Here is a 22,674-nt window from a genome sequence, read left to right on the forward strand (position 1 = left end):
AGCGTGTCTACTTCCTGCTTTCATGGAAGCAGACACAGGGTTACCATCCTGTGTTTACAAATTAGCTGCTCTGCCGAGGCAGCCAGCTGACACAGCTGAGAGGACAAATTACAGTTGTAATTAGTCACAGATGAGGGGGAATCAGACAGACTAAACTCTCTAAATATATACAGGGTGCGTTTCTTTCTGTTTTCCTTCTGTCCTGTGCAAGAGTTCAGGTCAGCTTTAAAGAGACACTGAAGCAAAAAAAAAATATGATATTATGATTTGTATGTGTAGTACAGCTAAGAAATAAAACATTAACATCAGATACATCAGTGTAATTGTTTCCAGTACTCCAAAAATCTTTCATTTTCAAAAGACTATGGTCTGATGTGTGTATGTGGCCTTAGTCGTGGAGAGGGCTGTTATCTGACTTTTATTATCTCAACTGTAAGTGAACTGTTTACTTTTTCTCTGCCAGAGGAGAGGTCATTAGTTCACAGACTGCTCTGAAAGACTCATTTTGAATGCTGAGTGTTGTGTAATCTGCACATATTATAGAATGATGCAATGTTAGAAAAAACACTATATACCTGAAAATAAAAGTATGAGAATATTTTCTTTGCTGCTAATCTTCTAGGAATTATTCATAGTACCCAACCAATTCACTATATCATATATTTTTTTTCGCTTCAGTGTCTCTTTAAGGGCAAAGTTGCTGTGAGTGCGTGCGGAAACCTTTATTGAGGGTCTGGGGTGAAAGAGTGATGGCTTTTTTAAAGGGGTGCTCTGCAATGAATTAGAACAAGGGGGTTGCTGAGGGGCTGGGATTGGGGAAGGGGGAAGGGGTAGTAAGGCTATTGAGGATGCAAGGTTGGGTGGGCAAAGAGTTGGGCTTATTAAGGGTCTCCAAGGGAGAGAGTGATCCTATTGAGGATGCTGGGGAAAGAGAGAGGAGCTTACTGAGGGTCGGGGGGAGGAGGGCTACTACAGATGCTGGGGAGGAATGGGGAGTAAAGGGGCCCATACACCGAATGATTTTCCTGCCGATATACAGCAGATTCGATCACTGTGATCAAATCTGCTGTGAAATCATCACGCAAACGCTGACAGAACGATCGATTTCGGCCCGAAATCAATCGTTCCCTTTGATTCCCGTCGAGCTGTCAGTGCCGAAGGTTTTCCCTCGATCGTCGGCGGGTCGGGAGTGCATCGATAGTGGCGTTTGAATGCCCGACGACTGACGCTAGCGGTAATACATTACCTGCTCCGGCCGGTGCGAGTCCCCGCTCTCTCCGCCGTCTCATCTCCGCTGGGTTCCGGGTTCCGGCTGGCTACTTCCTGTCCCGGCAGGAAGTTTAAACAGTAGAGCGCCCTCTACTGTTTAAACTTCCCCGGACGTGAAGTGAAGCCAGCCGGTCTGAAACCCGGAGCCCAGAGCGGAGAAGAAGACAACGGAGACTGGGGGACTCGCGCCGGCTGGAGCAGGTAATGTATAGCTGGGGGGGCGGCGGCGGCAGCTTCACAGATTGTGATCGGTTTCATGATGAAATCTATTCACAATCTGTTTGCAGTAAAGGCAGCCATACGATCCCTCTCTGATCAGATTCGATCAGAGAGGGATCTATCTGTTGGTCGATCTGATGGCAAATCGACCAGTGTATGGCTACCTTAAGAGAAACTCATTTATGGTCTGGAGAGGAGAGAGAGAGAAAAATCACCATAAACATGCATATCCTAAATAATTTATTGCATTCTACAAAATGTCATTACGGTGACTTTTTAAGGGCTTGTTCGCACTGTGAGCGTTTTTGATTATTTTTAAGCGCTGGCGATTTACAAAATCCCTTTAAAAGCACTTCTGCAATGCTGCTCTATGTGAGTGTTCTCAAATGAGCGGTGAGCTTTCTATCCAATCGCAAACGCGGCTCCTGCACCATTTCCTGAGCGTTTGCGCTTCAATACAAAGTACAGGGAAATCGCAATGCTTGAAAAAGCTTTTGAAACGCGATTTCCCTACCGCTTTTATGAATAAATACATTCTGTTTATTCTGTTCCAGATCAAAGAGCTCACTTCCTGAGTGTCCTCAGGGAGAAAAAAAATTGCCGGACAAAAGCGCTCAGAAAAGTGCTTAACAGCGCGAATCGCTCTAAAAGTGCAGGGAAAAGCGCTTTAAAGTGGAATATAACCCAATACTTCTTATTTGCTCTAAAAGATTATTTACAGCATATAATATACTAACACAATCTTTTTTTTTTAGTAAACAGCATTTAAAGGGTTACATCACAGGGCTGACTTTTCCTCCTGCAGGGGCTGCCACATCTGAACTGGTGATTAGCTTATCTTCTGTATACATTCTTTACTTGATACAATTAAGTAAACATTCTCTGGCTGTGCAGAAACTTATGCTAATGAGTCCTGGGGTGAAACACAGGTCAGAAATCACTGATGGCTGCATTTAAAACAGAATTACAACAGTTATGAATAAAATGCACCAGTAGCTTTCAAAGTAAATAAACTGAACTTTGGGAAGTTATCATTTATAAATGAATTATAATACTTGTGCACAAAAGCAAATATGATAATTGTAGGGGTTATAAAGAGTAGGAAAACACATTTTTGTTGAGTATTTTGTTAGAGTTTTAAACAGCTTTAAAAAATGCTCTCAAAAGTGCTCAGCGCTTGCGATTTATAATGAGAACAAGGCCTAAACGCTTTCTATTGCGATTTCTAATTTGCCCCAGCCCTAATATATGTTTTGCCAAACTGACGTACACAGCAAATGTTTGACAAAAGGAAATTCAATTTCTGTAACAAAAATTTCAGCAGTATTTCTCCTATCCTACACGTTCCTAAGGGCCCTTTTCCACCTGCAGTCGCTAGCGTTCACGCTGAACGCTAGCGATTGCTGAATCGCAAAACCGGCGATTCCCCGACGTTCGCGGCCGCGATTTTGCTATGCTATGCACTGCATAGCAAAATCGCGGCAAATATCGCTCCGCCGCGCGTTCGCGTTCCCGTCAAAAGCGAATCGCTGTAGAAATGACCTACCGCGATTCCTATGTTAAAAAGCAAACTGTAGCGATTGTAAAATCGCTAGCGGTTTGCGTTTTTGCGATTCAGGTGGAAAAGGGCCCTAAGGCTGTTCCATTGTGCTCTGGCTTACTGCAGCACTTTCTACTTGCACCATCTCTGTAATAAATCAACTTATCTTTCTCCTGTCGGATTTGTCGGCTGTGTCTGGAAGGCTGCCAACTGTTCAGTAATGTGAACAAGTTAACTCCTTCCATGTCCCTCCAGTGCTCCTGTGATGCTTATTCCTCACAGACAATGTCCCTGCTCTCACTGTCAGCTTGTCTGCCATCTGTGAGGCTGATAAACACAGACTGATAAACTGAACAAAGAATAGCTGGCTGAGGAGGAAGCTGCCTGTCAGGCTGACACGAGTGCAGACCCGAGACTACAGGCTCTAAAGACACAGCTTGTCGTGCTTCGTTGACACACAGCTCTTTCAAAACTTGCACATAACCTCTGGAGACTGAATTCAATGTGTAACCCACTGAATTCTCTGTGTACTCACTGTGTATTAACTGAGTTCACTGCTCTGCTGATGTACTTCCTGTTTTGGGGGCCATCTTTTCTGTTTACAAAACAGTTTATAAAATAGTTTTTTTTACCCTCTTTATTGCAGCAGCGAAAATATTACAGAGGGGGCTAGGAGATGACCCCAAACAGGCAGGTATGTTTGTTTATACTTCGTTTTGTGAATACAGATTCTCTTTAAAGCCTTTTTGCATGTGATTAGATTTGTGAAGTGAACACAGTGCTGTCCGTCACTGTACATGGCCTAGACTAAATCACCCTTTATGAGTAATGGATGAGCAGTGGGAGTGGTATAAATCCAGGGGTGAATGGCTAAAGTCAACAGTAATGGCCATTAAGGGATACCTGATTGGTAAGGAGGGCTACGCTAGGAGTGATGTACAAAGAGTAATGACCTGTGTTAGATGAATCATGATAGGAGCCTCCTGGGGCTGTGAGTACAAACTGATGAAGGATAGGAGTGAACAGCAACAGGGGAGGCATGGAGGGGAATTATGGGAGGATAATGACTAGGGAAAGGTAGGAGGCTGAGGCACATGGGATACATTAACTCTGACAGCCGTGATGAGGAGTCGCACAGGATTATCCATAATGGACTGTCTGGAAAACTGTAGAGTAATACATGATCATAAAGCCACATGGTGCAAAATGATGATGAATATTATAACGAATAGGACAACATGCTGAATACATGCATGTCCAGAGTAGCATTATCTCAGGTCCTGTCCAAAATTGAATAAGAAAATTTTGTTGGCTACTTGAACTTCTCATATGAAAAAAATGTCAGAATGGATTTGAGGCTCTCTTGTGCAACCGGATAACTGAAGGAACTGATCATTTAGTGCCGTCGAAAGTGGTAACAAAAATTAATGGATTAAAGGGGCATTATGGCGAAAAATTTAAAAATTGAAGATACGTGTAAACATAGACAAATGAGAAGTCGTTTTTTTCTAGAGTAAAATGAGCCATAAATTACTTTTCTCCTATGTTGCTGTCACTTACAGTAGGTAGTAGAAATCTGACAGAAGTGACAGGTTTTGGACTAGTCCATCCCTTCATAGGGGATTCTCAGCAAGGCTTTTATTCTTTATAAAGATATTCCCTAAAAAGGATTTAAACAATAATGCTGGCCAGTTTTCCCTACTCGCTACACAGTTTTTTTGGCAGTTGGACAGTCCAAAACCTGTCACTTCTGTCAGATTTCTAGAACCTATTGTAAGTGACAGCAACATAGGAGAAAAGTAATTTATGGCTCATTTTACTCTAGAAGAAATGTACTTCTTACTTGTATATGTTTGCACATATTTTACATTTTACAATTTTTCGTCATAGTGCTACTTTAATTCTCCAAAAGAGAACAAATTAGTAATTACTCACTAAATTGCTGTCAGTGATTAGAATCTCAATTTGGGCGAAACCGGGGGCAGTTTCTAGGCTAAATTGCAACCAGGCCGAGGGTGTAAAAATCGCTACATTAGTTAAATGGGAATAGTGGGAACAAGGAAAAAAAAACATATTTTTACAAAAAGGGCTTGTAGTTTTTCAAAAAAATGCTAAGGAAAATGGTTTTTAAACTGCCATTTTTCTGAGTTTAAAAACATTTTTCTTTTGCATTTTTAAAAATTGATTTTCTCAAAAACTACAAGGTCTTTGGAAAAAAAAAATGTTTTTTTGTTCCTACTCTTCTCCTAAACATGGTGACGACGGATGAGCGACGGATTAAAAATGGATGAAATCCGAACGGTTTTCATTTGGATTTCATCCTCCTAATTACTGCAGGTGTGTAAGGGGGGGGGGGGGTGTAAACTTACCCAGCTTGCGCCTTCTATCATCCATCCCACGGTGCCTCCCATGCTGCGTTCCAAGCCGTGGTCACCTAACTACAAACACTTCCTCCTTCCGGGTTGAAGGAGGAAGCGTAGTAGTCACGTGACGCGGCCTGGAAAGCAGCGTGGGACGCGCTGTGGGGCGGTTTAAAGAAGATGCCTGATGGGTACGTTTAACACCCCCCCCCCCCATTCGGATTTCATCCGGTGAGCATCACTGATGGTGACTGCTATAAACTGCGACATGACATTTCACAAAAATTACACATCATTTAAAATATATTACACAAAATCAGTTGAATGTCTAACTCGTAATTACATATGGCCATAATTACAAAAATAGATGCGAACTTTCACGTAATCGTAATTAGCAGATTACGATCATCGCTAGATAACACACATTATTTTCTTCAAATATGGTCACCCTGGCTCAATTCCCCATTTGTTTTTTTCATATCCTGAAGTACCGTAATAATCCCCCTTTTCTTTACTACTTTATTACTGGTTGAAATACTATAACACATAGGCATAATGTTTTGTAGCCTTGTTATTCTTCTTCACTTCTGCTATATCGGCTTCTTTTTCTTTTCCTACCTGTATTTCTGAATGTTACTGAGATATTTAATTTCATATACAGTATGTTACCTTGTAACTTTTTCTCTTAGCTAATAATACAAGTTTTTTTTTTTTAAGTGAAAAATCGTAGCTACCTGAAGCCCAGGACCGCCTAACGCCAATTGGCGCCAAGTCCTGGGGCTGGCTTTTGCAGTAGATCATGCTGGCTGATGCGCACGCATCTCCACTTGGTAGGCGGAGCTCTGCTCCACCTTCAGTCTCCCAGCGGAAATCGGAGACTGATAGTACAGCGCTGCAACCTACAGCAGCACTGTACTGGGGACAGCCGTGTGACATGGCCGTGATTGGCTGGCTGGGGGGAGGGAGGTAAAAAAAATAAAGAAATAAATAGGTAAAAAAACAAAACATAAATATTTACAAAAAATAAAAAATAAACACTGGAGGGGGGAGAAAAGGGGGGGGGGGGATCACTTGTGTGCTGAGTTGTGTGGCCCTGCAGTTAGCCCTTAAAGCTGCAGTGGCCAGTTAAGCAAAAAAAATGGCCTGGTCTTTGGGGGGGGGGGGGGGGTGTTAACACTGCGGTCCTCAAGTGGTTAAAGGACTCCTGAATTAAGCAGGATATGGAGGCTGCTATATGTATTTCCTTTTAGACAATACCAGTTGCCTGCTGATCTTTTATAGGTGGCAGGTTAGTGTGAAGAAAGGATAAGATGGGGCGATAGTAGGTTATTGGTAACATTACCGATATTCTACAATCGGCAATATTTTGATCTCAAATTACCATGTGGTGCTTTTTAGATGTACCCGTATAAAAAGGTGAGGGTCCCTTATCACTGTTGTCTGCATGCCTTATTACAGCTTTATGATGTAATGTTGACTTTTTTTGAGTTAAAGGACCACTATTGCAAAAAAAATTAAAATTTAGAATACGTGTAAAAAAATACAAATAAAAAGTATGTTTCTTCCAGAGTAAAATGAGCCATAAATTACTTTTCTCCTATGTTGCTGTCACTTACAATAGGTAGTAGAAATCTGACATTACCGACAGGTTTTGGGTTAGCCCATCATGGGGGATTCTTAGCAAGTTTTTTATTCTTTATAAAGACATTCCCTGAAAAGGATTTATGCAATGATCCTGGCCAGCTTTCCTGCTCGCAGCACACTTTTTTTTGTCAGTTGGACAGAGCAACTGCCATCCAGTAACTGCTTTTGAAAATAAATAAAATCTGAAATGGGCTAGTCTAAAACCTGTCGGTTCTGTTCCTACTACCTACTGTAAGTGACAGCAGCATAGGAGGAAAGGCATTTACGGCTCCTTTTACTCTGGAAGAAATGTACTTCTTATTTGTGTGTGTTTACATTATTCTTAAATGTTACAATTTTCGAGATAGTGGTCCTTTAAGAATAAAAAATTACACAATGGGCTTGATTCACAAAAGAGTGCTAACTGTTAGTACGGCCGTTTTCGCGTGAATTTTCACATTGCGTGCGATTGCGAATTTTCACCCGAAACGATAACGGTGAATTTTCATGCAAAATCAATATTGTTTTCGCCCAGAAATTCGTGTTTGCGCGCGAAACCATTATCGTTTCGTGCGAAAATTCGTGATTGCGCGCAATGCGAAAATTCACGCGAAAACGGCCGTGCTAACAGTTATCACTCTTTTGTGAATCAAGCCCCATGAGTTTCATAAAGAAGTCCCAGACATGCACCCGGGACTAAACATCAGAACTCCGGAGTAGGTGGTTTCAGAGCTTGGCACAGAGCGGCGAAGCTGAGCGCCGCTACAAAACTAATGCTATAGTGCAAACCAAGCATAAGGTAGACCCCAAATTACTCCTCCCTCTAAGTTGCTATGACTCGGAGAAAGAACAGTATTTAACACCATCGGCAATTTATTTGAGCTGCAGCAGGGGCGAGCCGTCTTTCGGCGGCGTACTAACATATTATACGCTCAAAACTCGCCTTTCTACTGAAATCCTGCCATAAGTTAGAATCAGGCTGCTGTGCAGTTAAATAGAAATCTGCTGTACTTTATAATACTGGCAGCTTTTTTTCAGTGCTTGGGATCCCTTTTTGATCTCTGGTAAATGCTAATGAGCTTGTCGGGTCTGCCAAACGTTGATCATCTGGGTACGATTGTTCAGAACGTGAATGTGCTGATATAAGCAGGTTCCTCAGTACGTTAGATACTAAGTTAAAGTGTTTGTGATGGATGTCTGGCTTACAAGGGCGTCGCTGAATGATTTGCATATTCGCCTCATTATCCTGTGGTGATAATGCGTTATGGCTTTTGCTTCTTGCGCATGTGGAAGTGAAACTTGCTAGTTACTTCCATCATAATGTGAACCTGTAAGGAATTACAGCATGATAAGGGTTAAAGAAAACCTGAACTGAAAATTAAAAGTCAAAATAAGCATACACAACAAGTCATACTTACCTCCTGTGTAGTCTACTCCTCAGTGTCTTTCTCCTGTCCCGCGTCCTGTTTGTTCACATAGATCAAGGGAATTTTCCGTCCTCCATTTCGAAAATGGCCATTACCCATAACAGCTTTCTAGTCAGCACACTGTTAAACTGTAACATCGCCCACTTAAGCCATAGGGAAACATGGACATTACCTGGTACATCAGTTTTCCTCTGAGCTATAACTGACAGCAACTGATATTTTACTGACAGCAACTGATATATTTCAGATCTGACAAAATATTGTCAGAACTGGAAGGGATTATTGTCAGCAGAAAATGGTGAGTTTCTGAGAGGAACTGATGGCAAGGTAACTATGTAATGTTCATTTGAAGTTACCTCATGTGTTTATTTTAAATATTTTTACTCAGTACAGGTTCTCTTTAAAGAGAATCTGTATTGTTAAAATCGCACAAAAGTAAACATACCAGTGCATTAGGGGACATCTCCTATTACCCTCTGTCACAATTTCGCCGCTCCTCGCCGCATTAAAAGTGGTTAAAAACAGTTTTAAAAAGTTTATTTATAAACAAACAAAATGGCCACCAAAACAGGAAGTAGGTTGATGTACAGTATGTCCACACATAGAAAATACATCCATACACAAGCAGGCTGTATACATCCTTCCTTTTGTATCTCAAGAGATCATTATACACAGGCAGTGTGCATAGAGGGGCAAGGAGGGGGAAGATGCATCACAGAACCACAACACTGAAGAACTTGGCAGCCTTCCAGACACAGGCTGACAAGTCTGACAAGAGAAAGATAAGTTGATTTATTACAGAGACTGTGATAGCAGAAAGTGCTGCAGTAAGCCAGAACACATTAGAATAGCTTTTGGAACTTGTAGGATGATAAAAAACAGGATGCAATTTTTGTTACGAAGTCTCTTTAAGCATTGGTTTGGGAAGGGGGGGGGGGGGGGGGCTGATTAGGGATCATCTGGAAGGGAGGTCAGTTAGGGTTAGGTTTAGCGTTAGTAAAATTTGTATATTTTACTTTTTGAATTGCCACTGCCCAATAGTAAAATATTAGTAATTTTACTGATACTCTGCTAGCCGTTATCCAGATTTTCCCATCACCCTTTTTGCATGTACGCCCTATACGCACCTAGACTGATCAACAGATTGGATGAACGTAGCCATCTGACTTTCCTTTTAGGAAAACTGTGGAATGGTTGCATATAATAAGGCAAGAAAGCCAAATAATATTTTTCCATTATATAGTTACATAGTTATTTTGGTTGAAAAAAGACATACGTCCATCAAGTTCAACCAGAGAACAAAGTACAACACCAGCCTGCTCCCTCACATATCCCTGTTGATCCAGAGGAAGGCGAAAACCGTTACAAGGCATGGTCCAATTAGCCCTAAAAGGGAAAAAATTCCTTCCCGACTCCAGATGGCAATCAGATAAAATCCCTGGATCAACATCACTGGGCATTACCTAGTAATTGTAGCAATGGATGTCTTTCAACGCATGGAAAGCATCTAAGCCCCCTTTAAATGCAGGTATAGAATTTGCCATAATGACTTCCTGTGGCAATGTATTCCATATCTTAATCACTCTTACTGTAAAGAACCCTTTCCTAAATAAATGGCTTAAACGTTTTTCCTCCTTGTGCAGATCATGTCCTCTAGTCCTTTGAGAAGGCCTAGGGACAAAAAGCTCATCCGCCAAGCTTCTATATTGCCCTCTGACGTATTTATACATGTTAATTAGATCTCCTCTAAGGTGTCTTTTCTCTAGACTAAATAAACCCAGTTTATCTAACCTTTCTTGGTAAGTGAGACCTTCCATCCCCCGTATCAATTTTGTTGCTCGTCTCTGCACCTGCTCTAAAAATGGTGCAATATCTTTTTTGTATGGCTTGCAATATATATAGAGCTGAACTGACGGGACTGATTTCTTTTTTCTTAAAGGACAGCTATCAAAGTTAACTAAAATTCAAAATGCTGCATATATTTCCAGTATTTACTAGCAAATAGCAATATAAACAATCACGATCGCGCAAAATGCGCACGAAAACGGCCGTGATATGAGTTATCACGGTATAGTGAATCAAGCCCTTTGTGTGAAGAAAATATGACATTTACAGAGAACAGTTTTCACTGTGGGCATTACTATGGAGAAATGTGTCCAGCACATCCAGCATACAGAAACAGTCCTCACTGGCTCGGATACTGTGACTGGAATCTGTTCAGAATGATAGAAAGCAGAAATATAGCTTCAAATGTGTGTAAATAAGTTATCAGCTGTTCCTGTGTGTGTCTCTCTCTGCTTACACAGTCTAAAGTAAACAGAGTTTACAGCCAGGAAGAGCTAATTCTGAAGGGGGTGGGGAGGAAAGCATGCTTGTGCAGGAAACAGTACAGGTCCTTCTCTTCAGATCCTTCTCTGTAGCTAAAACATCTCTCAGCTGTTCTCATATGATCTTTGAGAAAGCAGTGGTGTATGAGCAGGGCAGAAACAAATTGTAAATCATTTCTCTGTGAATAGTGGAACAGAGACGTGGAACCGATCTACATGGTACAGCTCTAACCCCGACACCGACACAAGCTGATACACAGGCTGATTCTGGGATTTTGGGGTCCGGGCCAGTGCCTTACCATAATACAAAGTGAAGCACATGAAGACAATTATCAGACAGACCACAGCTGCTAGTTTGAGAGAGATCAAGAGAGGTTGATATCTTTCAAACTATGCGTTTCTCGATGACGAAAAACAATGTGTTTACCACCCATGTGAACCAGTCTTCTGTTTACTATGCTAAAGTGACAAAATTCAGCTCTGCAACTGAAAGGTTGCACTCTGTAGGTCCCTGCAGTGCCTGATGGTAAATCTGGCCCAGTGTGCTCCCAAAAGTTAATCCTTGAAGAATCACTTTTACTATAAATGGTTACATTCATCTAACTTTGAGATGTAAATACAGTCATCTTGATTTTACCATGTTTCACTCTGTGCCCAGGGGCGTAGCAATAGGTCAGTACAGAGGTAGCGACCGCACCGGGGCACTTGAGCCAGAGGGGCCCCGAAGGGTCCACCCTCTATCACAGTATTAGCTCTCTATTGATCCTGTGCTGGTAATAATCACTTCTATAGATGCTTTGAATAGTAATAATCCTTAACACACTGTTCCCAATCCCCTTCTTGCACCTCTGACACTGTGGTTGTCCTTGGCAAGTTTTGGTGCGCTGTATATATTGCTATGTATAAAGTTCTTGGGGGGGCCCCATGTAAAACCTGCACCAGGGCCCACAGCTCCTTAGCTACGCCACTGCCCCAAAACCAAACCAAGCAACTCCCCCCTTTTGTATAAAACAACACAGCTGGAAATGTGTAGCCTGTTTTTTCATGATATTCTCTGATATGTGATTCCTTGTGGGATGCTGGCTGACAGAAGCACAGAGTATAGTCACATCCTTAGTGGAAACACAAAGCTGTTGATAATGGCTCAGTCAGTCTGCAGCTTGCATGAAGGGAGCTCACAGACTGGGCTGCCAGCCAAGTACAACAAAACCGGGATCCTCCAATTTACTACGAGTCATTCAGCAAGTGCACCTTTGTTGCTGCGTTTATGATTATTATTGTTATATTATTGTGTTATAAAGTGTCGACATTTTCAGCAGCATTTTGCTGAGTACATTGAACAAGTCACGTCACGTCACGTAGAGATTTTTTCAACCACAAGTCGCGATAGAAATCGTGCAGCGTTTTTTATTGCCATTTGCAGCTGAAAATGTGATTTCCTGTGCTTTTCAGAGCAATTTTTAAGCGATCATTGTTAAGTGTGACACAGGGCAGTTTCTGGGCTTAACAGCTTTCAGGCGAAGGTGTAATAAATCCACCCCCTCACCCCCACAGACTCGAGCACGAGGTTTGCAATGTGGTAGCCGAAGGAACCCCGAATATTAGGTATCCCTCAGTGTTACTTAGCCAGAGGTAGTCCCCACAATTAGGTAGCCAGATGTAGCCCCTACCCCAGTATAGGTAGTCAGATGACCCCTGAAGTCAAGTTACCCAGATGTAGCCCCTCCCCCAGTATAGGTAGGTAGCCAGATGTAGCCACTCCCCCAGTATAGGTAGGTAGCCAGATGACCCCTAAAGTTTAGGTAGCCAGATGTAGCCCCTCCCCAGTATAGGTAGGTAGCCAGATGTAGCCCCTCCCCAGTACAGGTAGGTAGCCAGATGACCCCTAAAGTTTAGGTAGCCAGATGTAGCCCTTCCCCCAGTATAGGTAGCCAGATGACCCCTAAAGTTTAGGTAGCCAGATGTAGCCCCTCCCCCAGTGTAGGTAGGTACCCAGGTGACCCCGAAAGTTTAGGTAGCCAGATGTAGCCACTCCCCCAGCATAGGTAGGTAGCCAGATGACCCTAAAGTTTAGGTAGTCAGATGTAGCCCCTCCTCAGTATAGGTAGCCAGATGTAGCCCCTCCCCCAGCATAGGTAGCCAGATGACCCCTGCAGTATAGGTAGTCAGATGTAGCCCCTCCCCCAATATAGGTAGCCAGATGACCCATTAAGTATAGTTACTCAAATGTAGCCCCTCCCCCAGCCCATGTATGGGTATTTATGTCTCAAAGGAATGAACTGCAGCAGTAACATGTCCCCTCTGTATAAACTGAAATATCCTCCAAAGCACCACAAATGATGGTTTACAATTCATATAGTTTTGAACAATAAAACATATTATTATTATTATTATTTATTGTATTTATAAAGCGCCAACATATTACGCAGCTCTGACATAACCTTTAATACATCAGATATAAAAATCAAATAGACTGGGAGATAAAAGAACACAATATATCACGGTAATATCATTGTGTGAAGCCTGACGTGCACGTGACGGTCACCAAAGATCACCTCCTCAGAAACAAAGTATAAATAGGAATCTCTGGGAGTGTATCAGACATACAAGGATTCCTTCATGGGGGTACATGAACATCCACCTCAATCAGGCAAGTCAGTACCCAATGGGCCATTCCACAGAGTCAGTACCCAATGAGCCATTCCACAGAGTCATTACCCAATGGGCCGATCCACAGAGTCATTACCCAATGGGCCATTACACAGAGTCAGTACCCTATGGGCCATTCCACAGAGTCAGTACCCAATGGGCCATTCCACAGAGTCAGTACCCTATGGGCCATTCCACAGAGTCAGTACCCAATGGGCCATTCCACAGAGTCAGTACCCAATGGGCCATTCCACAGAGTCAGTACCCTATGGGCCATTCCACAGAGTCAGTACCCTATGGGCCATTCCACAGAGTCAGTACCCTATGGGCCATTCCACAGAGTCAGTACCCAATGGGCCATTCCACAGAGTCAGTACCCAATGGGTGATTCCACAGAGTCAGTACCCAATGGGCCATTCCACAGAGTCAGTACCCTATGGGCCATTCCACAGAGTCAGTACCCAATGGGCCATTCCACAGAGTCAGTACCCAATGGGCGATTCCACAGAGTCAGTACCCTATGGGCCATTCCACAGAGTCAGTACCCAATGGGCCATTCCACAGAGTCAGTACCCAATGGACCATTCCACAGAGTCAGTACCCTATGGGCCATTCCACAGAGTCAGTACCCTATGGGCCATTCCACAGAGTCAGTACCCAATGGGCCATTCCACAGAGTCAGTACCCAATGGACCATTCCACAGAGTCAGTACCCTATGGGCCATTCCACAGAGTCAGTACCCTATGGGCCATTCCACAGAGTCAGTACCCTATGGGCCATTCCACAGAGTCAGTACCCTATGGGCCATTCCACAGAGTCAGTACCCAATGGGCCATTCCACAGAGTCAGTACCCAATGGGCCATTCCACAGAGTCAGTACCCTATGGGCCATTCCACAGAGTCGGTACCCAATGGACCATTCCACAGAGTCAGTACCCAATGGGCCATTCCACAGAGTCATTACCCAATGGGCCATTCCACAGAAACACTACCCAATGGGCCATTCCACAGAGTCACTACCCAATGGGCTACTTTGCCCTCCATGAACCTTAAAAGCCCAACTGGAGTGCACCGTATGTGTGCTGGCTGGCCCAGCTGTCACTTCTGCCTTGGTTCCCTTGCCTCTCATAGGTAACTAGCGGGTGCTACAGGAGCCTCTTAGTATTAGGTAGCTAGAGCTATTCTCAGTATTAAGTAGCTAGAGTTGGCCCCTGGTCAGTGCAGTGGCACAGCTAAGGAGCTGTGGGCCCTGGTGCAAGTTTTACATTGTTGTCCCCCAAGCACTCTATACATGACAAATGATACGGCGCACCAAAACCTGCCAATGGCCACTACAGTGTCAGCGGTGCAAGAAGGGGATGGGGAACAGCTTGTTAATAGTTATTATCATTCAAAGCATTTATATAAATGATTATTATGAGCACAGACCAATAGAGAACTAATATTGTTGTTGATTTAAGGCCACTCTGGGCCCCTCCCTCAAGGGCCCTGATGCGGTTGCAACCTCTGCACCTCCTATTGCTACGCCCCTGGGTCAGTGGAATGCCAGAATCCAGGTTAGTGACCTCTTATTTACACTCTCTTCAGGACTCTGTATAGGGAAGAAGGGAGGGAGGCCCTCAGGGAGGGGAGTGAACCACCTTTCCATAATCAGGCACCTGTAGGCTCGTGCCTACAATGCCTTATGGTAAATACAGGCCTGCCAGCAAGTATAGCATGCACGATGGCATGCAGAGGAGGTGGGACGTTTGACTAGGAAGATTGATCACAGCCATCACACGGAACGTCTAAATATAACCGAAACTGTACAATCAACAGACAAATTCCATCTTGTTTGACTGAGCATTTTTGCATCCTGCAGACAAATTGATTTGCATGGATCGAACATAATTTTTCTTTAACCAATTTGTGATGGATTTGGTCTGATAAAAGAATCAATTATAGTTTTCGGCCACCTTAAGGCCAGTATTTATTTATTTATTTTTTGTGGTGGTGGTGGGGGGGGGGTCATTTAGCACATGTGCCTAGAGAGAATAACCATGCAAACTGTGAGAAAACGCGGAAAAGCCTTGTGTCAAGAGCAAGGCGGCTGACTCCGCGTCCAACGCGGCGGTTTGCACGCATAGACACGGGTCTGGTAGTATGGTGGAATGCGGAATGGCCGCCGCATGTCCTGACAGCAAAGCGGCTGTTTCCGCGTCCAACGCGGCGGTTTGCATGCAGCAGCGTGCGCTTGGTGTGGCTGGGTCTGTTAGTGCACATAGGCAGATGGAGAGCTACGCGCGCGCGGGCCTGAACTCAGGACCTTTATACCAGCAGGGGAAGTGTCAGCTGATCAGGAAGATCAGCTGATTCCTGCAGGACTCATGATTGGCTGAGTGGATCGGGCGGGGCGGCAGAGTCTAGCTACTATATATTCTGCTGCTTGTCAGTTGCTGGTTGTCTGCCATTGCTAACACTTACGTGAAGGCACTCAGACCATAGTCAGATCCTTACAGTGTGTTTGAACTAGGTGGACCTGGGAATTCACACTTAGCCAGATTCTGTTGATAGCTTAAAATACTAATTTAATTGTATTATTTGTTAGACCAGTTCCAGAGTGTTGAGATCAAGGCCCTCACACCCCAGACTAGGAATACTGTGTATCTTCTGTGTATTCTCTAGCATAGTTCCAGGGTGTTGAGATCAAGGCCCTCACACCCAAGACTAGGGAACTGTATTGTCTTTATGCTATGTTCCAGACTAGTTCCAGGGTGTTGATGATCACGGATCTCACACCAAAGACTAGGGAATTGTATTATCATTTATGTTATGTTCCAGACTAGTTCCAGGGTGTTGATGATCACGGACCTCACACCCAAGACTAGGGAATTGTATTATCATTTGTTATGCTCCAGGCTAGTTCCAGGGTGTTGTGACTACGGACCTCACACTCAAGACTAGGATTGTGCTACTACTGTATTACGTTAGCCCAGTTCAGGGCAAGACCTTATATTAGCAGCAGGGCTTCCTGCAATCCCAGCCTCGGTCCCTCGCTCAGGGGTCCACAGGCTACAGGAATATCACCCACAGTCAGGGGTGAATTCCTCAGAAGTCTTAGGCCCCAGCTCCTCTGGTGGTCTTCACTCAGAGTTGTTACTGTTGCACCAAACACTTACACTCTCTCAGGTGTCTAGAGGTTAGACATATCTGATTATTGACGATTCCGCAGATCCTCAATAATCGGGTATATCTGTATTCTTGGGGATACTGCGGATCGCCAAGGATCAGATTCTCTCTCTGGTTGCTGACACCGATCGTTACAGAATGGCAGACCGAACCCAAATGGACGCACTGTATAGCCATGTTGAAGTCCTGACCACCGCGGTAAACCAACTTTCCGCAGCAGTTTTGAACCAACAGACCCAGATATGTCAGATATTTGGGGCTATTTCAGAACTTCAATCAGTGCGATCTCCTCTTAGCACAGACATGCATATGCCTGTACCTGAAAGGTTTTCTGGCGACAGATCTGACTTTCGAAACTTTAGAAATAGAGTGTTATCATACTTTGAGTTAAGGCCTAACTCGTCTGGAACCGAGGCACAGAGAATTACATTCATTAAGACTCCCAGGATTCCCAGACCTGGGCATATGGTCTTCCTATTGGGCATCAGGCCCTGACCTCGGTTGATTAATTTTTTAAGGCTATGGCTATGATTTACGATGACCCGGACATCGCCTCGACTGCTGAACGGAAGCTCAAGCTTCTACGTCAGGGCAAAAGTCCGGTAGAGAATTATGCTGCGGAGTTCAGGAGGTGGACAGTCTCGGCTAGATGGGACGCATTCGTTCTCCTAGATTGTTTTTTTGGCCGGATTGTCAGATACTATTCATGAGGTAATGATAGATCATCCTGAGCCCGAATCATTGGATGAGGCAATCTATTTGGCCATACAGATAGATCGCCGGTTGCGCCACCAGAGACAGGTTCATGGTAGAGTGGCCAGAAGATCTATCTTACCCGACTCTTCTCGGTCACCCTCACCCCCAGGCGAACCTATGCAAATTGGGTATACAAGGTTGAGTCTGGGGGAAAAGAGTCGCAGGAGCCCAAAGAAGAACGCTTTACATGGGCCAGACAAATGCAATCGCCTAGGATTAGTCAAAACCATAGGTGAGCAGGGTTCATCCCTGAACGACGGTCGGCTGATCCTTCCTTGTTCGGTTACATGGAAAGGTCGGACCAAGTCCGCAGAAGCCATGCTGGACTCGGGATCATTAGCGAACCTCATAGATTACGATTTTGCCAAAAGTTTGGGGATACCGTTATCTGCACCCGATCGGCAGATTTCGGTCACTGCAGTGGATGACTCTCCATTGCGCAGTGCCCAGTTTCTTTCCCAAACCCCCCTACTGTCATGTTGTTTAGGGGCATTGCATGAAGAGAGTTTAGAGTTCCTGGTCCTGCCGATGAAAGGCTCTGCTGTTGTTCTCGGTATGCCCTGGTTACAACTTCACTCTCCACTGATTAACTGGGCTTCAGGACAGCTACTGAACTGGTCAGCCCATTGTCATGAGCACTGTTTGAAGAAGGGTGAGGTGGATAAAACCAGGATACAGGTCGCAGGAAAGGCAGGACAGTGTACAGATATTTCTAATGGTTCCTGTTCCTCACGGTTACCTCTCATGCATAAATCTGATAGCAAAAGCCCCAAAGCAGACGCTTTAGACAGGGGTTTTGGCCCCAAAACCATTCTACCACCGAAAAAACAGGCTGACAAGAAATCATTTCCTGTGTCCCTGCCCGGGTCAGCGCTGCATGTGGATTCCACTCCCTCCCTCCCTCCCTGGGTTGATTGATGGCCGGCCTGAGTATGAGATAAAAAGAAAATTCTCTAACTTACATCCTGGAAAGCCAGGAAGGAGATGTCCGGAGTCCACTCCTCAGGGGGGGGGGGGGGGGGCGGGGTACTGTGAGAAAACGCGGAAAAGCTGCCACGTGTGTCAAGAGCAAGGCGGCTGACTCCGCGTCCAACGCGGCGGTTTGCACGCATAGACACGCGTCTGGTAGTATGGTGGAATGCGGAAAGGCCGCCGCATGTCCTGACAGCAAAGCGGCTGTTTCCGCGTCCAACGCGGCGGTTTGCATGCAGCAGTGTGCACTTGGTGTGGCTGGGTCTGTTAGTGCACATAGGCAGATGGAGAGCTACGCGCGCGCGGGTCTGAACTTAGGACCTTTATACCAGCAGGGGAAGTGTCAGCTGATCAGGAAGATCAGCTGATTCCTGCAGGACTCATGATTGGCTGAGTGGATCGGGCGGGGCGGCAGAGTCCAGCTACTATATATTCTGCTGCTTGTCAGTTGCTGGTTGTCTGCCATTGCTAACACTTACGTGAAGGCACTCAGACCATAGTCAGATCCTTACAGTGTGTTTGAACTAGGTGGACCTGGGAATTCACACTTAGCCAGATTCTGTTGATAGCTTAAAATACTAATTTAATTGTATTATTTGTTAGACCAGTTCCAGGGTGTTGATGATCACGGACCTCACACCAAAGACTAGGGAATTGTATTATCATTTATGTTATGTTCCAGACTAGTTCCAGGGTGTTGATGATCACGGACCTCACACCTAAGACTATGGAATTGTATTATCATTTATGTCATGCTCCAAGCTAGTTCCAGGGTGTTGTGACTACGGACCTCACACCCAAGACCAGGATTGTGCTACTACTGTATTACGTTAGCCCAGTTCAGGGCAAGACCTTATATTAGCAGCAGGGCTTCCTGCAACCCAGCTTTGGTCCCTCGCTCAGGGGTCCACAGGCTACAGGAATATCACCCACAGTCAGGGGTGAATTCCTCAGGAGTCTCAGGCCGCCAGCTCCTCTGGTGGTCTTCACTCAGAGTTGTTACTGTTGCACCAAACACTTACACTCTCTCAGGTGTCTAGAGGTTAGACATATCTGATTATTGACGATTCCACAGATCCTCAATAATCGGGTATATCTGTATTCTTGGGGATACTGCTGATCGCCAAGGATCAGATTCTCTCTCTGGTTGCTGACACCGATCGTTACACAAACACGTGAAGAACATAAAAACATGCAAACGCGTAGTTTTCTGGACAGACGTACCCAGGAGTCTGCAAGACAAGAATGCTAAGCACTTCAGCACCACGCTACCCAACAGAGACGAAAGCCACACGTAACAGAAAATGTATGGAGAGTCAACATCACTGCTTCTGTGTGTAATATAAATGCACATTCCTATTCTAGGCACTGCGACTACAACAGTAAAATATACTTCAATCGATGCAACCAAACTTACCTACAGGCTATTTGAGTAGCTCAATGGGGTGCTGCATATAGGAGGACACCATTCATAATGCGAGCCACTGCTAGGATTGTCTAGCATGACTGCTAGATTTACACAACTGCGCTTAACACGTTGTGTACTTGTATAAAACAAACCATGAAATCTCAGCTGCCCGCCTTCTGGTAAGTATCTTACGGATTCTATCTATTCCCACTATGTACATAGGCAGGGGCATACCCGGGTAATATAAAGCCTATGGCAAACACCAGTGTTGCCAACTCATCCCTTTAATTACTGACACATCTAAGTTATACAGGTTCTGGGGGTGTTTGCACATAATCAGTGCCTTAACTGCATCTACCTAGCCACAAAACCTTTATAATTCATATGCGTCAGTAATTAAAAGGATGAGTTGGCAACACTGGTAAACACTGATATTGCCCTACCCCATCCCCCCGGCAGAGCTCCCACCCCCTCTAAAAACAGCATCTTCTTTTGCCTACTTGTGTTGTGCTTGCCTGTGTTTTTTGGTTTGCGAAATTGTTGACGTTATCCATGTTCCCCAGATAACAGAATTAATCAGATTTGAGTTCTGAGTGAAGGGGGGGGGGGGGGGGGGGGAGGTTGGGGACTTTGGTCAGGCATGGTGGCACGACACAGGGGCAGGCATGGGGGCGCAGCACAGGATGCAGGCATGGCACCCATGCCTGTACCCCTCTAGATACGCCTCTGTGCATATGGTATGTATCCCGCTAGAGACACTACTGCTGTTATCTACAGGTAACACTTAATAATGGCCAGTGCTTTCCAGTGCTACTCATATGTCAGATTTTATTCATAGACAAAGACAGGTGCACTTTCTGATCTGCTGTTAGTATGCCAAAGATCTCCTTTACGTTATATCTTTTAGGAGTCCGTTGGTGGTTTCAAGCTTTGTCTCTGTTCTCAAGAAGTCTCACCTATCAACAGATTATACTACATGGAATTGGTAACATTGGCCAATCAAAATTGCATGTGTGTAGCTAGCTAAAGGGTACATACGCACGTGTGATTTTAATTGGCCAGTGATTGGCCAATTTTACCCCTTTCTTGTAGTATGAGTATCTGCAGATTTTGAATACTATGATTGTGTATGTAAGCTGTCATACTAGATGGAGTCATTGAACAATCAAAATTGGATATGTGTATGCACCCTAACAGTGTTGGCTGGTCCAAAACCTTAAGTATGCATATACACATCCACTTTTTATTGGCCAATCGCTGGCCAATATTACCACCACCACATAGTGTAAGGACACACAGAATTCAAATACTAAGAAGAGATTGTGTAGATAAGTCCTCATACTGCATGGAAGTGGTAAAATTGGCCAATCAAAATTGGATTTGTGTATGTGCCCTAATGCTACGTACACACTTGAGATAATAGTCTTTAGAAAAGGCAAAATCACAGACCAATTTTCCCCCCTTCCATGTAGTATGAGAGCCATACTCTACACAGTCTATTCTATGGAGCTGAACTCCCCATCAGATAGAAATCTTTGCAAGATGCTGCACACATTCAACAGATCAGTATCTGCAAAAGATCTGTTCCTGCAAAAGATCCTTTCCTGCAAATTGCATTCATAGTCTATATCTGCAGATCTCATACACACCTTGTTTAACAGACATTCATCTGCAGATCAGACAATCATCTGCAGATCTGAAGATCCATCCTGGTGGATCTGATCTGCAGATGAATGTCTGTTAAACAAGGTGTGTATGAAATCTGCAGATATCATAGACTATGAATGCAATTTGGAGGAACAGATCTTTTGCAGGAACAGATCTTTTGCAGATACTGATCTGTTGCATGTGTACAGCATCTTTGTGTGCAGCATCTTGCAAAGATTTTTATCTGATGGGGTGTTTAGCTCAAAAGAATAGACCGTGTAGAATATGGCTATCATACTACATGGAAGGGAGTAAGATTGGTCTGTGATCTTTCATTTCCCAAAGACTTTTATCTCAAGTGTGTACGTAGAATTAGTCATTAGGCTTTATCAAAACATAAACACACAGCTTGTTGTCAAACAAACATGTACCTAAAGCCTGGTATACACCTTCAATTTTGATTGGACAATCATTGACCAATTTACCACCTCCATGTAGTACCTGCACAATCTGCTCATAGTATTCAATATCTGTTGACCCTCCTACTACATGAAGGTGACAAAACTGGTCAGATAATTGGCCAATCATAAGTGTATACCAGGCTTTCCAATAGACTATTATGTTTCCATGTATGTCACGAGCTATCGGTTGGAGGGGAACAACTTTGCATTAAACCCCTCTTCTGCAAACACTGTTAAAATACACATAAAATTATGCTTTTCAAATCAAACAAATCAACAGCTTAGTTTAAGAGCAGACTGAGCCAGCTTCTGTGTCATATCATATCCAGCCTTCAACACTAATCAGAATCCCAAAAAGATGAAATATGAAGAATTCTACAATTTGTAGCATAAAAAACGACTTGTGTTCAGAGCAGCAGAGCATTATTTGACTATGGGATCCCCTAGTGGCATTTCTCCGGTATGACAGCCTGTAGGAGAAGTACTACTAAAAACTATTACGATATGGAAGCAGACTAGAAGGCTAAATCTATACCTTTACACTGAAAACTGCAGTGTATATAGTGACTTGATGAAGATATTATTTTTTTTCCTGGTAGGTATTCTGTCAATATCATGTTCCACAAACTTAAGCTGGTACACACATGCAATTTTGATTGGCCAATGAATGGCCGATTTGATCACCTCCATATAGTATAAAGACGTACAGATTTTGAATACTATGAAGAGAATGTGCTGGTAGGCTCTCATACTATATGGAACTAACAGAGGTAAAATTGGCCAATCTAAATTGCATGTGTGTACCAGGCTTAACACATTTGAATAGAAACGATCTGGTTTATATTTT

General features: G+C 43.9%; 1 protein-coding gene and 1 long non-coding RNA gene across 2 annotated transcripts in view; one reads left to right on the forward strand and one right to left on the reverse strand.

The window, feature by feature from the left end:
* TCERG1L (transcription elongation regulator 1 like) overlaps positions 1 to 22,674 on the reverse strand; it is a 301,739-nt gene that overhangs the window by 277,073 nt on the left and 1,992 nt on the right. The window lies entirely within an intron of this gene.
* The window catches only part of LOC137534075 (uncharacterized), a 97,847-nt gene continuing 78,845 nt past the window's right edge, over positions 3,673 to 22,674 (forward strand). The window contains exon 1 of the long non-coding RNA XR_011024302.1: positions 3,673 to 3,722. This is a non-coding gene — a long non-coding RNA (uncharacterized lncRNA). The remainder of the gene's footprint in view (positions 3,723 to 22,674) is intronic.

The sequence above is a fragment of the Hyperolius riggenbachi genome, chromosome 10 (genome assembly GCF_040937935.1).
Source record: "Hyperolius riggenbachi isolate aHypRig1 chromosome 10, aHypRig1.pri, whole genome shotgun sequence".
Taxonomy (NCBI): domain Eukaryota; kingdom Metazoa; phylum Chordata; class Amphibia; order Anura; family Hyperoliidae; genus Hyperolius; species Hyperolius riggenbachi.